Below are 18,470 nucleotides of genomic sequence, written 5' to 3'. Positions count from 1 at the left end.
ACAGCCTTTTCATTGATGCTTAATTAGCAAAATTGTAACTCCTTTTATGCACAGAAACGTTTTCAGTGAAGCCAGTTTGCTAACTGCTTGTGAAGGGATTTTACCCTAACCCCTAGGAGTTTTCTGTGCCTAGGCTGTTGCCAGCAAGCTGTAGAAAAGGATCAAAAAGAAGATGTGTTCCTAGAAATTGAAAATGGACTTAAAATACCTCAATCAGCAGCTGCTGAAAACCAGAGGTGCTATCGAATGTTTGCAGGTATGAACACTATTTCACACTTATTTTTACCTGAAGTTTTTATTTGCTAGGAAAGACATGCATAGATTTAAGCAACAGAGTTGAAAAGTGATGCTTTTACATCAGAAACATGAATAATTTCTTCTGTGTCCTTCCCCTTCCCTTACACCTAGCAGTGATCCATCTTAAACAAAGCTTGCAAGGAAGACCCACTCCTATTATATAGGATTCAAACAATGCAGATAAAAAGTTGAGATTTCTGTCCCTTTCCACAGCACCTGAAAGAAGCAGTGCTGACCTTGCCCAGAGTTTTCATGCATCAGTATTGACCTGTTTGTCTGAAACCACTAATTCTTGACTACTTCTGAATGAAATAGAATATTAAAAGAGATTTTCTCCTGAGCCCAGTAAAGAGCTTGAAATTTTTCCAACTCTGCAGGCCAGCTAATCCTTAAATTACATATTTTTTTTAATCTGGTCTAAGTGGGTGTCTCTGCTTTTAGTCACTGACAGGCATGACTTAATTTTGGTGACTGTTATCCTAGAATTTCTTCAGCTGTACAGTGAAGCATAAGCTACCTGTCTAGGCTCATCCTGTGGCCCCCATTAATAAAAAAAAAAAAAAAAAAAGAAAAAAAAAAAAAAAAGAAAGAAAAAAGACTGACTTAGATTTTTTTAAATGAGTGTTTAGGAACAGTTTTCTCGGCTGGGCAGTGCAAAAAGACCTTCCAGAGATTTAAAGTCTTTTGAGATATTGGCCCTGGTGCCTTATTTAGGCTCAAACATAGTGCCTGGAATTTGCAGGGTTAATGATCTGCATGTTGCCTGCAGGGCCAATACTGGGACTCAGCAGACCCATTAGAAAATTGGGAAAGTTACCTAAATCCAGCCTTCAAAAATCTAATCTTAGCCAGAAGTTTGCACCATTTGTCAGCACACAACTCTTCCTTCTGCCCTCAGTTTTCCAGATTGAAGGTATCATATTTCATTGTGGTGTCCTCTTATTTTTTGAGTAGCCTTATGGTTTTGTTGGTTGTTTTTTTGTTTTGTTTTTTTGTGGTTGGTTGGTTTTGGTTTTGGCCAGTTCTGCCAAGAGATTTCATAAGGTAACTTCATTAAACTTAAGGAAGTTACCATACTGACAGTTTGCAGTGTGTTGTGAAAGGTGTAGTGACTTGGAAAGTCTGACTCGGTGTCAAAAAGAAATGTGCTAGTGCTGTGTGTAAAAACCCACTGGCCCCTTGGGGAAAACAATGAAAATATTCAGCAAAGACACAAGCCTGCCTTTGTATTGTGTGTTCTCTGTTTCTCCTATCTTTTTGCTGTGGAGGCCCTCTAGTAGAAAATTAATGTTTTAGTTTTTTATTTCTTTGGTAAAGCAGGGCACAGATACTTGTTGCAACAGCAAATGAACCAAATCAGGGAGTGTAACTGCTAAGAACAGTCAAAATTCTCTCATTTTCAACGAATCTGACGTGTCTAAAAGAGCTGTGTTGCACAGCAGCCTTCTTTGCACAGATCATATCCTGGTCTGTGCGTTGACTCACAGCAATGTGGTCTTATCCATTCCCAGGATGTCTGGAACTAAGGAACAGAGGTGCTAGAGAAGTTCCCCAATGACTTTGGTTTATGAAATTATCCACTATCAATGTACTACCTGTATGAAGTTTCCTACATCAAGTACTTAGCTTAACCTCCAAATGCCTATATTGGATCCTACATCTCCTAAGCACGTTGCAGGGGAATGAAAATCACCTTTTGTAAGCCAGTGAAACTGCCAAGGAAGAGAGTCAGTGCAAACATCTTGCCTACGTTGTGCCCATCACCACCACTGTGGGTCAGGAGTAGTTGCTAGTGTACTGTTTGCCTTTTCATGCTTCTGTTGTCAAGCTGAAAAAACATTAAATCATTTTTTCTTAAAAGCTTGCCATTTCCTGCAGGTCACCCCCTGAATCTGAACAATGGACAGGGCCTTGCATAGACTGAAGTCCACCTGAGTATGCCTGAAAGATATAAACAAGTTCCACGAGCTCCCAAATGAGATGGTTACTAACTGTTCTAATTCCATGGTAGATCCCTCAGCATGAGATCCATGGCCTTGATATTTATGAAAGTGCTGTAGCTGGGACCAAGCATAGTTCTTCAGAGGACCATGGCCCACCTTTACTTGTATGTTAGGACTTCAAGAACAAGCTGTCCAAAGAAAGGAGAAGTGCTGAATAAGCAGCAACTTAAATCTCTCTCTCCCAGTCACACACATTACTATTTTGTAAGATCACTAATCCATGCCTTCCTTCAAGGAGCAGAAAAATGCAGACCTTACTAAAGCTAATGATAAAGCATTATTTTTTTAACAAACCCGGGGTTTCTTTGTTCTCTTTCTACCTAAGTGTATGAGATACATTGGAATGTCATACTCCGCTTTGAGGGGAGAAAAATTTTCCTCACTGCAGCAGCTGATCAGGTTGGACCCTGATGGACAGAGGTTTGCAGTCTTGACTTTTTTCTGAAAAGCTGTCATTCTTTTCACTGATCCATATAAGATAACACAACATTTACTTATGTCGAGTCTCAGTTGCTTTCTGGAGCTGAGGATGGTGGTGATTGCATCCTGGGTGAAGTGAACAGCTGACAGGGAACATGGTCAACAAGTATCCGACAGGAACAGTAACTTCCAGGGGGAATACATGGTGACTGCAGTGCCCTGGGCCAGGCCCCGGCCCCGGCCCCGGCCCATGCCCCGGTCCAGGACAGAACCAGGACCAGGACTAGGACCAGGACCAGGACCAGGACCAGTCGGTGCTGCAGGCCCCATCCCAGCAGGGTTCCAAAGCCAGGCAGCCGTGCCACAGGCCTGGGAGAGCTGAGACGGGAGGTCCGGAGCCATCTGTCGGCTGCTGCTAATCCACTAGAGGCCATTGTGACACAGAGCAGAGGGTGCCTGGCAGAGCAGTTTGCTCTAGAGCTGCTCAGCCATCCTCTCAGTCCCCTTCAAAATTGTGAGTTTATATAGGATCTATTCAAGGGGCTGTGGAGTGGAGAAGTGATTCCTCTGGCGGTTGCAAAATTTCCCATGTATTACAAAGGAAATTCTATCATGCAGAAGCACTGATTTTTGAACACTGTTAGTTCATGTTTCAGCAGCACGGAGTGTATCTTTACTGTGGGGTTTGGAACAGGATGTGCAGTACTGTGCGATTATTTCAAATACAGGATAATGTCCTAACAATTGCTTTTCCTACTTACAGTATTTTAGAAAAGCAGTTGCCTAAGGATTGGTGAGGAAATACTGTGATAACAGTTAAAATTTAATTAGTTTGCACTCTATCTTTTACTCATCCCTGAAAATGGGAAAAGAAAATGATGGTTTTTGAAAGAGAAACATGTTCCTGCTCTGAAAGAAGTTTTGGTAAGAAAACTTAAATTTGCTAATGACACAAAGTGAACTCTGACAGCTGGGAAAGGAGAGAAAAGGAGTTAAATCAGGGCAAATGCAGCTGTCAGGAGGTTAGTCACAGTAGTGAGAAAGGAAGAAAACGAGATCTCCAAGTGGGCAAGGCTTCTGGCCACAAGAGCCTGTACATCTGAAGGCAGAAAAGTGATTATCTGTATCAGCTGAAAGACCTGAAAGACCGTCAGAAGACCTAATGTATTTTAGTTGTTATTTCCATGTATCTCTTCAGCTACCTGAAGATACAACAATAGCTTTTGTTCAAATGACACAGGGCAGTCAACCAAGTCTGGTCTTCCATTGAAGAGAAACCTTGGCAGCTGGCTAATTAGTATTAGTGTGATAATTCTTCATCTCTTTTCTGCTATGTATGATATACTATGCAACACATGCACTCAACTTTTGGGGAAATAAATGTCTCCACTGAAGTCAGCAGACTTGACAATCATATAAATCGCTGTATGTGAATGCAAGATCAGGCTCCTAATCTCAGGGGAAATGTGAATATTGCCTCTTACAGCTTTTACCTGAAGCACCTGGAAACACATTTGTGTTTGGAAAACACTCCCCTGGAAAACAGGATGGCACTTTTCATGTCTGAAGGGACTGATCCCACCTGTTTTTAAGGCCGTGCAATGGCTGCTAATTGTGCAAGGGTACTGGGGACCCTGATCAGAGAGCGGCTTTCAGCATCAAGTCTAAAGTTAAGGAAAGCAGAAAAACCTGATTTACTCCTCAAAAAAACCAAATCTTTCATTTATGAAATGGAAAATTTGTAGTACCTGTTTTCAGACAAAAATATTCCAAGGAGTATTCAAAAGACAGCAAAAAAGGAGTGCTTCCTGGATGGTCTGGATTTTTTAAAAAGACAAGAATTTAATGAACAAAGCATTGAACCTGCACTGTAGGCCTACTGTTTTTAAAGATTTAGAAAGCTAATATAATATGAATCCAGCTCTATAATCCTGTATTCAAAAAATGTGAAATACTAATAACAGTGTAACCTCATCCTCCATATTCTCTCATTTCCTCAGGGCCACAGTTTCAAAAGGTCTTAAAACACAGAGCAACAATACATTCCAACACTTCTCTCCAATTATGGGAAAGCATCCTCCCCTCTGAGCCTAGGTAAGTGTTGACGTGCTCGGGACCTCCAATCTTTTCCTCTATGAGCAGTTACAGGAATGGGTCACATGTTTATGTGATAGGGGTCAGATCTTTATTTCAGCTTTTGGGCCTAGCCCAGTAAGCATTTAAAATTAGCTTGGGGTTTATTAAATGAAGAAGTTTCATAGGTTTTCACTGAATGAATGAAGCCAATAAAGTTTGGAGGAAGAGACACACCCCTGCAAATCTTGGGCCTTTACACTGGATATTTATCTGCATATACAAATGAGTGCACAACCTCAGTTCTATCAGCATGGAGCTTGCTGGAAGATGGATGGCTTGGAGAAAAGTGAGGGAAGAGTTAGACTTTGTTGGAACTGTTTAACAGCTTCTCTTGGGAACGCTAGAAAATGCCTAAATAACTGACAGGCATCAGCATACCTCTAATGCAAATCTAACTAAATTTGGCTGTGGGCCTCACTACACTACAAAGAAAACATGGTCTCTTAATAATGATAATGAGTATCTCTGCTTGTGCAAAATATTTCAATCAAGATTCTGCATAAATTTATAGGTATTTACTTTTTTCTGTGAGTGAGTCAAGTGAGACATTAGGAAGCATTTGGCAGCAATTTTGTGCAGATGACAGCTGCAGATCTTGATCTATAATCCAGCAATCCTGACCACTAGATAACTGCTTCACAGTGCAACCAGAACAAAAATAAGAAATTATCTTTCTTTAGCAATAAGGCCTGGTTGGGTTTTTTTGTTGGTTGGTTTTTGGTTTTGTGGGGGTTCTTCCAGTTTGTGATTTTTGGGGGTTTTTTTGTTTGTTTTTTTTTGGGGGGGGGGTGGTGGTGGTTGTTTTTTTCCTCTATTTGAAGACATTTGGATCTGGTTTTCTCTTGTCTTTCATTCTTCACTCCAGTGCTACCACACCCCAAATAGCTTCTGGAAATTATTGTCATTTAATCCATTCCATGATATTAAGATAGAGGACTGCAAAATTATGCTGAACTGTTGTTTCATCAACTAATTTTGGTTCAGGTAAACTCTCTGAGGTATTTGGCTGTATTTATGGTTTTGTAATAAATATTCAAAATGCTACTGTCCAAACAACCTCTTCCCAGCTAGGACAAATTCACACCATCACCACAGCATTTTGGTGACTTCAGCAGCACATGCTATGACAGAAATGCTTCAGTCTTGAGAGTAGCTACTTCCCTATTTTGTAATTGTCTCTTGACACCAAGAATATTTGCCTTTCTTCTTCTTCTTTTGTACACATGAAAAGAGTTCACCATTATACTGTGCTTCAAATCTGGATTTTCCAGTTCCTGTAAAAAACCTTCCCAGCCCACACTGTAGCTCTCTGGAGTAAAGCTCTTTGTATGGAGTCAGGAGTGCATCATGCTTCAGCCATAACTGGAATGTGCACAGCTTTGCAAAGTTTCTCAGAATGACTCAAAGAGTGGAAGCAAATAAAAAACCACAGAGATATTTGTACCTTAAATGTGCTTCAAGTAACTGCATTATTACCACAGCACCTCCTAGGCTTCCCAATTTTGCAGATTGCACATTTTCACAACTTCCTAAATAGCTGTATTTATTTATTCAAACTCAAGAGTTTAATTTAACACCTCACGTAAAAAACAGTTCTTCTTATCCAAATAATTTAGGCCAGAATCTGCAAATTTGGGTTCCTATAGCAAGCCACCGTAATCCTTATTTAGACAAGCTTCATTTTTAAGGGAGCTAGCCAAAGTGTTTGTGAAAACCATACTTCTAATTTCTTTGGTTGCCTGACTTTGAAATTAGGGCCCAGCTCAGCAACACAGTTAAAACACCAGGGTGATATGAGAGTCCTGAGTCACGGCAGAGCTGTTATCAAAACACTCATATAATTGTAATTCAAGCATCAGCCTGAGAGAGTGAGTGCTGGATTTGAGGTTTTGTTGCCTACAACTGACATAAATGGAATTGAAGTGCGATTGCTGCAGAAAGGAAAGTTATGTGGTCATGTCTCACTGGAGGTAGGGTTCAGGTCACAGTTCCCATTAACCTCTTCCCAGATCCCAGCAGTGGCAGATGCATTTGGAAATGTTAATGTGAACATTGTTGTGTGCTCAGTTATGAAGCCCCAGAGCCAGTGAAGGAAAATGCTTTGGGAGAAGCTAGGAGCTAGTTGGAAACTTTCTGTGAGACATACCAGAGATGTCTTCCTTTACAAAAGGAGAATGTGTCAAAACTATGTTTTGTCTGTGACAGACCACACACTTGCTCCCCTCATCTTGAATGCAATGTCACTGGGTTGTGCACTGTAAGGCAGACACAGAGCAGCCTGCATCCACTGCAGTCATGGCAGCAGCTGAAAATCTGCCTTGGGTGGCTGAGAGCTGCCATGTCAGAGAACCACAGCACTCCTTATATGAGCAATGAACAGCAGTGAGTTGGGGAAGTGGCAGATTTTAGATTTTAATTTTGCAGGTTTAAGTCCCTGCCAAGTCTCTCGTGCCAGCCAAAACCACAGGATTTCAAAATGTGCCTTAACAGCAAACCGAAAAATCAATATGCCTTCCTCATTTTCCTGGAGCATGACTGAAAGCCCATTTAGTCCATGGCTGTCTTTCTGTCAGTCTCAGTGGGCATTGTATACAATCCTCACAAAAATAAACAGAGGGAAAGCGAAGAATCTACTCCCACCCAGAGTGCACTGATAGGAGCTCCTCTGTTAAGGAAGTAAATGGATTTTGCACCAAATATATAGATAAAGCACAGCAGTCTTCCATGTAAGACATCAGTAGAAATTAAGTAAGTTAAGAACATACTTACTTACTCAAATCTGTTTCTGTAAAGTAGATCAAATAAAGAAATGCTGAACTGTTAATTTACAAGTGAGCACAACAGTAGTTAAAAGCACAGTAAATTAGAAGACATAGGACGGACAGAACTGTAGAAGTCTTAGTTGGTAACTGTACTTAGAAGCCCAAGATCCTAAGAGCACTTGTACAATAAAATTGTGTTCAAGGAAACATTTGCAGATTGAAGGGAAATGATAAGAGTGTAAACTATTTACACAATTTATTTTCAGCTATCTCCAACTGTGGTTTATAATGAAAATAGGAGGCCAGATATGATCTCTGAGTGCAGCTCCATGGATCTGGCTTGTAATTTACAAATAATTTATCTGAAGATAAATGAAAATGTATAAAATTATTAATTTCTTGCATGAATTAATATAAATTCATATATATACACTTTCTTGCACTTTTCACACGTACAATGATGGAAGTTTTGCAGACAAAACCATAAATACGGGGTCTCAAGTCAGACTTTTTCTACCACTGTTTTACTGGATTTTCTGATCATCATCTCATGACAAAAGTTTCATGGGATTTAAGAAAAAGTAGCAAAGAATACACTTTTCTCTAATTTACTATTTCCTGTAATTCATCATACCATTTTTTCCCAAAATCGCTTTGACTTTTTTCAGTAGTATCATATATCACAGCCCTACTGCTAGTGACCCTTTTTTGACTGATAGTCTCCTGCCTTTGTGAATTATTTATTAATTGCTTTTTCATTGCAAAGACAATTATGAAACTGAAAGGCAAAAGAAGAGACAACATGATAGGGTAGGATAGTTCACTACAAGGCTATATCTGCAGGGCTTTATTTGGCTTTTAAAAAAAAAATTTAGTTACTGTAAAAATGAAAGTACTGCTGATCTACTAAGTGAAATCATATATTCTGGGCTGCACAGAAAGTCAGGCTATATGGTCTACTGATCCGTTCTGGTTTTATGGAACTTGAATCTACTTTAAATCTATTGAAACCACTGGCAAATGTTAAACATACCCACACTGAGTAGATTTGAAATGGATTCACCTTTAAAAACCATAACTAATGATGTTAAAGCAAAGCAAAAATAATGGTGGCAACACCAAAAAGGAAATATGAAGTAACATATAAGATACAGGATGACTATGGTAGGAGTCTTCATTAACTACTTCAACTACAAAGCTCATGAGAAGGTCCACAAGCTCGTAGTTTTTGAGTGATTTGTCTATTACTGTGAGAATTTTTGTATTATTATGGGAAATAATGAGCTACCTTTGTGGGATTTTGGTACACATAAATAAAAAGCAAACCACAATTTTATGAGGATAGAAATTATTGTCTACATAGACAGTCCAAATATACTGAAAGCAGTGTTCAGTCCAAATACACTGAAAGCAGTGTTCCCAAGTGTTTGGGTACCCACCCATGCATTTTGATGTGCAGTGTTAGTATCTTTACAACACTAAGCCACATGAAGATAAGGTCAAGGAAATAAAGATTAGAATACAATGCTATTGGCACGTTTCTTTAAAAAATGACACTTTCATATTGTATTTTAGTGCATTTGGAATCGTCCTTCAAGTTTTCCAGCAATTATTGGGGCTGCACTCTTAGTAATCTTCCTGTTGTGGCAGAAGATGACCAAATATTTAAGGAGATACGTAGGAGTTGACAATTTTGCATTCAGTTTCCAGCACTGACAAAGTCTTCCAGTAAGACCCTGACTAAGTCACAGAATTTTTTTTGTCACTCAGTTCCTCATCTGTGCTTTGAGTATGTGAAAAAATGATGTATTTTTATTTGTTTATCTTTTTGAAAAGCTTCTCTGATGTCACACCTGCTGAGTGCATCCTGATCCACAGTACACTCATTATTGTCTTTCTGTGAATCACTCAGTAAGTAAGTCACTTTGAGTGACCAGACCTCACTCTATTTTTAGCAGCTTACATGCACCAACATGGAACTGATGCAGTCCTGAGCTCCCACTCAAAGAGCTCCTGTTCCCCTGGTATCAATCTGATGAAAGTTTAATCAGTTATATTCCTGGTTTTATGAAAACAAAATTCCTTATAATTAGAGCAGTTCCAAGAAATGGGAAGTGTTGTCAGGCATGTGGTAATAACACAGCTATCCAGAGGTAAGTGTAGGGAACCAACAGTGCAGTGTGCAGTATTCTGCTGGGTGAGAAAGCACTGGTGCATAAATTACAGCAGAAGCTCTCATCCAGCTTTACAGCTCCCGACAAATCTATTTGCAAAGCATTTTGAAACTATGCCACCCAAAGTGTTCTCTATGTCCATATTAAAATATAGAGAATAGAACCAACAGCTGGAGGAGCAATACAAACCTTCCTCAGAGTCACACATCACCACCAATCCATTGAAAAAATTTCATAGGAAAAAAACTAGACAAGATCTTGACTGAAGATTCTACTTGGAGGTACTACCATGGTTTCTGAGGAAGAAACTTTTGTCCTTTATTTTCACACTTTTTATTTACATGTCTTAAAGCCTCAGAGATAATAGACACATTGACCATCACTTCAGATTTTATGAAAATCATGAGTCATCAAAAGAAAACCATTGCATTTCAGGTGCTGTTCAAGCCATTTTTCTGTATTTAAAAAGGCAAAATCAGGTTTTTCTCTATTTTTCATCTCTTCAGGCATCCAGGTTTCTCTTATTTGAAACAGGGTCTTCTCCAGGATTATGTGAGCAATATACGGTAAATATCTTGTCTTCCTTTTTTTCCTTTAATCTGTGAAATTAATCTTGCCTGAAGGGAGATCACAGTTTCCTCACATTTACTTTTTTTTGTTTGTTTATTCTCTGGACTGGGAAGGTCCAAGATTTATCCCTTAGTGCCGGGCTGTGATCAGTCATGAAAGTCACATAGGGGAAGTGAAGGGCTGATCCTGCAAGGCAGAGACAGGGATTTGCAGGCATGTTTGAAATTTTTTTCCTTCATTAATATGGCTTCCCACAGTCATAGAATTACTAATTATATGGCATTAATCTGGTTGCTTAGCCTTTATCTTCACCCCATGACCTAAGCCTGCTGATATACACAGTCTCCAGTGTATCTCAGAAGACCAGTGATATCCACCTTAAATGCTTAAATGAGTTTAACATCTAATTCTTTATTTGTTTTCAACATACATTCAAAATATGTTTTAAAAAAATTAACCTATGATTAAATAATTGTGCTCATTTCTTTGTTACTTTATCTCTTGGCTACCATTAATCATCAATAACTTCTGTCATACAAGTAACTGAATTTTATAAGGACTCATTTCATGTGCACCCTGGAACCTTTCTTTTAGGATGATCCTCCTTGTGCCCAGAGATGCCCACACCAGTTCTGTCCTCCTCTTGCTTTTAAGTTTTCCTATCCATAAAGAACTCTTACTCACCTCTTGGTGCAACAGACTATGTTTGACGCACATCTTTCCATCCAAATATCATCTTTCTGTGTCCAGCCAAACCCCTATGAGAGGCTCTAACACTGATGAGCTCCTGGGAGGAATATTTTGCTATCAGAAGGGCATGTCCTACCTCAGGATCCAAACTGGATTCGTTGCACTGGAAGTCAGAAAATTGTTTGCACCCCTAAATGGCCTGTAAATACCATGAGGAGATATCTTGTGAAGCTGTAAAGCAACTGATATTCTGTCAGCATGTGAGAGACTCAATATAAAAATACCAGACTTATATGATTTTTCCATGTTCTTGGAACTCAAGGGGTAAAGGCATTAATTTCATTTCATTTTGCATCCATCCAGTTGCTTTTGAACATAGTTAGGATAAAATCTTTCCAACACTGATACCTGTAGCAAAACTCCCCCTGACTTGGCCCGTAAGAATTAGCGTCTGGGGAGGATGCATTGAAATAAATGGTGATTGTCAAAGCACATTGGAATGCAGAGCACATTTGTTGCAAAGATAGAAGCTCACTGGGGTATCTGATTGTCAGAATCAATTTTGTTTTCCTTACTGCGCATATGCACATATTTTAACCTTCTCATGCTGCAAAGGGAAATACCTCATTAGATTTCACCAGGGTTTCTTCAGAGTTGTTTATACACTACAGTCAATAAGGTTATTTTTTTGTTTAATAAATGAAATACTGGAGTGGTGTGTTCTATCAGGAAATCAAAGGAAGTGCACTTATCCCTAGTAAAGATGGAGCTGCACTTTACAGGGTGAAGAAAGCCTGCAATGTGTATTTTCAAATAGCTGAAAGATTTATAGTGGTAAATGGATACTTTCTCAATCTCTGATCATATTGTCTGTAACAAAACAAATGTCACGAATAAAAAACAAGAATAAACCACAAGCTATATTCTGTATTTTTCTATTTTCTGTACTTTCAAACTACATTCTGTATTTTCATTATGATTTTAATAGAAATTAATCACTTATTCATTTTAATTTGGAAACAGTCTTACTTCCCTTTTATCCACCGGACATATAATTTTGATTTATAAACACAGCCATTTGGAGCAAAGGGGAGTTTTAAGCACAGTACATACTCCTGCTGAGACCTAGTCTTATTCTGCTTAGAATTTTTACATTTTCAGAGTGATTTTAGCTTTCTACATTAGAGATGAAAAACATGGTTGCAGATGATATGTTTTGCCTATTTCAAATTCACACAGGCCTTAGGTTTCATCTCGCACCCAAGGCCTCATTTTATAAACATGGTGAAGAGTTCTTCCAGTTAAAATGTGCTTTTAACTGGGATAAACCTGTCTCCCAATGTTAAGATTTATAAATCTTCTTCACAGTGCTATTTATAATCCAGCTACTGCATGCTTATTTTATTGAATATGAATGAATAAATCAGTTTTCCACATCACCCCATTCTCTTTGCTGATGTTTTGATTTGGTGTCTATCCAAAAGTCTCTGATCATAGACACATGATTATAAAACCATCTCTCGCACTGAAAATTATTTAAGAAGCAAGCAATGGAATTAACTTCTTTTAGATATTGTTTTACACAGCACATTTGAACTTGGGACTATACATTTTTCACAGGGCTCAGTTCTGCTGGGCAGAACACTCTGATAAGACTGCAGAAGCCAAGAAACTAAATGAAGAGAGTTTAATCATTCACTACTTGGCTTGAGTTTCCACAGCACATAATCTATGCCTTTAGCTCGACCGTGGCTCTTTGAGTGAATACAAGTGTCTCCATCCTTTAAAGATTTTCAGATCCTTTATAAGAGTTTCATAGGTTTGTTTTGATAAAATTGGGATTTTTTTTTTTTTTTTTTTTTTTTTTTGTATTGCACCACTCAGATAGAACTTTGCAAAACTACAAGAGGGAAAAGGACTGGCTGTCAAAGCTTTAGGCTGGGGTTTTTTCCATTCACTGTCCATGAAATCCAGAAAATATTTTCATTCACAACTTATGCTTGAGTTTTTAAACACTTTGTGTAAATACTATGTGAGATCCCCAGAAACATTTTATATACCAGGATCAGAGTCTTGACTTGGGTCTCAACAACAGCATCTCTCCTTCTTTCTTCTCCACTGCTTTAGGGAGAAGGACACTGACATGAGCACTTCTAGATCAGGATCTACTCCTTTCCTTTGAAATCTGGGTGCAGTGCAAAACTAGAGGGAACCTGTAGAGTGCAGGCAGCATCTAGTGATGGAAGTAACATGAAGACCAGCCTTGAAAGGCATTTGATTTCACAGGGACCCAGAGAGCTGATGGAATTCAAACTCGATGTGAAACCTGTTTCAAAGCCAAAATCCAAATCTTATCCTACTGCTCAGCCAGAGGTGAAAGGCCACTGCAGTGCAACTTAGCAATTCCCCTTGTATGACAGGTATAACAGTTTGTAAACTGAGCCTTATATAAGGACATTATAATCAGAAAAGGACAAATGTCCTTTTTAATTAATGCCTAGGGACATGATTTAGTGATGGAGTTGGAAGTCTGATAAGTTAATAGTTGGACTTGATGATCTTCAGGGTCTTTTCCAATCAAAATGATTCTATGATTCTATATGAAGAGACCAACAGATGAGCTGTCTTGGAATATCTTGTTTTCATTACTCCTGATCTTGCCAAGATCTATGGTATCAGTATTGCCCATTCCAAACAGCATGTCTCTTTGTTTATACTCATCTAAGGCCTGTGCACCTGAGACCAAATTCTTGTATTTTATTATGTGAGATAGAGAAGTACTATGCTTGTCCACACTATTCTTCCATTGATCCTCAATTTTATTGCAAGAGAATCAGATTTTGGCATGCAATTACATGTGCCTGGAGATTGTAGGTAAATTACATTAAGTCCATCATAACATAGTTGCAAATTAAACCAGTTCCTGTATCAGTCACTGAAACCCTGGGTGATATTTCAGTGCTCGGGGCTTGTTCAGGTCTCAGTGGTAGCAGTTAAGGTGTCAAGGAACAGGGTTGAATTCACCATTTAATTTCAAAGAAAGAACTGTTTAGAGGTAATACAGGATTGCCCAAGCTAGTGCCACTGGTGATTTTATCCTCTTATGTCATTTGCCTTCTTCTCCTTTATTGGAAACACGGAGGAGAGATTCTGTCGGGATGTCATGCTGATCAGCCCCTCAGTAGCACCCTTTTTTAGGGTTATTTCTTCCTTCTGAGAACTGACTGCTACCCATCTAACCCTAACCCTTTTCCTGAATTTTCTCTGTTAGCAGCACAGTTGTGCTATGGTGTCGCTATGAAATTTGGTGGTGTTTTAGTCAAAAGAGAAGTAAGGACAATTTCATTCGTATAAGATCAAGCTGTCCTCTTTGTGTCTCCACTGGCTCTATAGGACACTGAAAAGACAGAGAAGCAGCATAAACCAGATGAATCTGGGCCTCTGTTTCATATATAGTATTTCCCTACAAGAGCCATCAACAAACAGCACCAACGCACCAATAAAAAAAACTAAAAACCAAGCCAGACAAAGTCCAGCAATTGTCCATTGTAGGGAAAAAAGAAAAGATTCTAATTTTGAGGTAGATACCTCTTTGGAACTATTTCAGATGGGAAAAATTACTTTGGAACAAGAGAGCAGAACATTAAAATCCCAAAGATCAGTATCAGACAAGACACTAGCTTAGACAATTCCTAAGAAGAAAAAATGAGACTTTGTCCTGGAAAACACTAACACCAACATGTGACCCATCACAGGGACAGGGAGAACCAGTACAGAAAGATAGAGAGGATGCAACAAGAGCAATGATATCAGAAGTGAAACAACTGTTACAAGGAAAGTTGACGACAAATGGTAAGGGAGCAGCAGCAACAGATGTTTCCCCTTAAGGTCATAAATGAAAACAGAAATCCTGGTACACAGGAGCTTTTCCTGAGAAATACATCTATATCAGAGCACGAAACACTAGTGAAACAAAAGCAGAGCCAAACACAAAGAATGAAAGCAAAACATCCTCCTTTTTGCAAAGGGAATCAGGGTAAGTACCCAGGTAGACGGTGTCGGGCTGTTGTTTCAGGGGCAACAATCACACTTTTCCCCACCAAGACACGCTGGGTTCTGATGATATCTTCATGACTTGTTAATCAAGAGTGAGGTAGCTTACACAAGGTTTGGCCAGATGGTTGTTGTTGTGCTGTGCTGTACTCAGCAATTGGAAGCAGAGGGATGAGTAGTACAGCCATGCGCAGAGGCAGAGAGCAGGTGTGGTACAAGGGGCAGGTGGCTGGGAACCCTGGCTGGAATGCTTCCAGAGCTCCTGAAGCCAGAAGTATCCTGGTTGAGCTCAACAAGCATCACACCATGCTTCCTTATAAGTGGGTAAGTGAAGCTAGAGGGAGCTTGACAGGGTTTAGTGGCTCTGGTTCACAGGTGGATACCATAACGAGCCTGGGTCTGGCATCACTGTTGGTGGGGAGAAGCACTCTTGGTAGACACGGGGTTACATGTGCTGTTACTCTCCCTTAGACATCTGTAACTTGTCAATATGAAGGAGCTGAAGGTTCTCACCCACAGTGTCAGTTTCTGTATTGCCATGATGTCGTCTTCTTGGGCACAGTATGATGCTCACAATACATTGTGTAATGGTTCCTGTGCAAACAGGCCAATGCACTCACAGGCCAGACATTAGTAAAATTTAACATCCCTTTAATTTTAATTTTTGTTGTGGAGTTTCTTTTCAAGAGCAACACAATTCCCCCTTAACAGGGCACTATTTTTTAGATGAGGGCCAGATAGCATCCTCTTCAAAACAAGCCACCTTTAGTCCTCTAACGAAATAGAGACAAACTAAAGCATTCCACAGGCCTCCAAGCAGGCTAACCCTTCCCTTCCCTGTTTTGCACTCACAAACACCGCCAGCCCATCCTCTTCAAGGCAACCTCTGCTGGGTTATTGCTGCACCCCTGTGTGATGCATCTTGGTCCATGAGGTGCCCCTTTCAAGTCATAACATGTTGTATATGAAATGCCAGAGCAAAGGCTGTGCTCAAGTGAACACTGATATGTCATCCAATCCTAGCAGGAGAACACACCACTGGAAGCTCTGGGGTGAGGACATCCACAACCCTGGCTTTCCACATGGATCTCCGCTCTTTATTTTTCCCCCATAAGAACATCCACATTTGCTCTCTGCTAAGGAAAAATGCAGCGAAAAGTGCTTTCTCAGAGCAGCTCATGACTGACATTATCAGTTTGGAATATTCACAGGGCTATTGAGTGTCCAGAAGAGGTAAGGCTGGGATCTGAGTGTACTGTTAAAGCCTAATCCAAACATCTCCCCAGATTTAGCTCAGCTCAGGAAAGGTAATTTAGCACCTGGAGGAGATAGGGTTTGGAGCCTGCATTTGGCAACCCAGCCAGCCACCTCTGAATGGACCTTCCAGACGAGATATTGCATCACAAAAAAAGCTCCTCGAGGTGCTAAGTGCAGAAGCATTCCTGAACTGACAGCAAATTAAAAAAAAAAAAAAATGCCAGGAAAGAATAATTTTCTATGTGTATTTCAAAATGTTTGCATAAATAGCTAGGAAATAAGGAAGACAGGAAAGAGAAAAAAATATACCACTGTTTTCACAGTTGAAACCATCTGGTTGCACAGTCAGGGCAGTGCATGCTTTGCCTGCGCCATGGACATACCTGTTGAGTGACAAAGCTTTATGCTATATAGCCTGACTGATTGTCAGTGGAAACGAGGACGTGTGTGCACATATGGATCACTGAAAGACACAGTGGATATATTTTGGATGGACCTAAGGGACTTAGGAGTCTGTGCCCCATTTTCATAAGTGACTTCTTGTTGGGGATTCAACACATTGCCATGGCAACACCATAAAAAGTTGCCACTCCTCAGCTTAAGCACTCTAGCTCACTTTGAATGCTTGAGCTGAGAGCTCATCCTGCTCATGTGGTTTAACTCTAACCTCAGGAGAGTCCCATCACAGTCACAAGGCACAGACGTCAAGCACAGACAGCTTGTCAAGGGATGGGTGGTAAATTGTTATGCTGATCTAACTCAGCTCTGTATGCCAGCACATAGGGTCCTGCTTTGGTTCTACATGCAGCTTTTAAGTGAACTCCTAAATTACTTGGATAACTTAAGTGTTCTCTTCCAATGTGAGGGAGGAAAAAAAAAAAATAAAAAAGGAAGATGGAAAAGCTGAATGCTCACAGTTTGTATCAACAGGAGAGATTGCCACGAGCAGATTTGTGAAATATTATAGCACTGTTATTGTGGCTTTCCAATTGCAGAGCCAGGAATAAAACTGACACAAGATGTAATCAAAGTAAAAGGACTGGGAAAGAAATAATACTAGTCAACACTGCTTTATGAGCAATCCGTCTCCTTGGACAGATCTGATTTCATCCTCTGGTGAGATTATAAACTTGCTTGATAAAGGTGACTGCATAAATTTAACAGAAGTTTTAAAATTTTTGACTGCTACTAAACAACATTTAGACTTTCAAAAATTGCACGCTATAATACGCTATGTGAGGTGTATAATGGAAAGAGCTAGCTAAGCATCAGGGCACAAAAAATAAGTCATCATTAAGTGGGCGTGGACAGGTAGACTAGATGCTCTAAAATCATCTTTTGATTAGTCAGGAGGAATGAGTGACTGCAGAAATCTTTGTGTTTACAAAAGAAAAAAAGAGCTATCCAGATGTGTATACAGTTTATAAATATCTGCAAACAATATCACTCACCCAGCCCCAAACTCATTAGCCTACAATGGTAACTACACTCTCCCTTGAATATTTTCAAATTAAATATTTTAAAGAGACATTAAAGAGGCACTGGGATTCAGTTTCTCAGATAAAAAAAGGAAAATATCTCCAGTTAGAGGAGTAAAAATTAAAGTTGGTTTGGGCTTGATTCTTAGAAATGTTCATCCTTAAATCTGTTTTTCCTGAATTCAACTCCAGTGTTTCACAATAAACAAATTTCTCAGTTTTATATACTTCTTTCACAAAATACCTTGAAATAGATCTCTGCTTAATGGTTTGGCAGAACCTTTGAATCATGTGTTTTTCAATTCAAAAGAAAGCTGTGGTAAGAAGGCAAAAATCACGACAGATAACTCAAAAAGCAGCTGTATAAAAATCTTGCTTTGTAGCTTAAATTTTAGACAGCGGAGAGTGTACATTTTGTATACATGTTTAGTGGCAGGTTAAAACAAGTCCTGACTGTTATGTAGTATAGTACAGATTGTGTTCAGATCAAGTGGCAGGTATTTTCCTTGATCATTAGGAGCACAAAAGGTCAGTGTCTGGCTGACTGCTGAGTAGCAGTCTAAGGTGCTAATGTGGTGATTCTCTGCTTAACTGATATGAGGACATGGGAGTATAATAAGGGGGAAATGT

The 18,470-nt window shown here is 39.5% G+C and overlaps 1 long non-coding RNA gene across 4 annotated transcripts in view; it reads right to left on the bottom strand.

The window, feature by feature from the left end:
• The window catches only part of LOC139794313 (uncharacterized), a 115,488-nt gene that overhangs the window by 21,185 nt on the left and 75,833 nt on the right, over window positions 1-18,470 (bottom strand). For 2 of the 4 annotated variants that reach the window (XR_011725066.1, XR_011725067.1), the window contains exons 1-2: window positions 11,047-11,215; window positions 2,290-2,428 (exon numbers count right to left, since the gene is read on the bottom strand). This is a non-coding gene — a long non-coding RNA (uncharacterized lncRNA). Of the gene's footprint in view, window positions 1-2,289; window positions 2,429-11,046; window positions 11,216-18,470 lie in introns of those variants that run through there. The other 2 variants (XR_011725068.1, XR_011725069.1) reach the window with 2 other exon arrangements.

Source organism: Heliangelus exortis, chromosome 3 (assembly GCF_036169615.1).
Source record: "Heliangelus exortis chromosome 3, bHelExo1.hap1, whole genome shotgun sequence".
Classification (NCBI taxonomy): domain Eukaryota; kingdom Metazoa; phylum Chordata; class Aves; order Apodiformes; family Trochilidae; genus Heliangelus; species Heliangelus exortis.
Note: the sequence above shows the minus strand (reverse complement) of the source record. Positions and strands in the feature narration are given on the sequence as shown.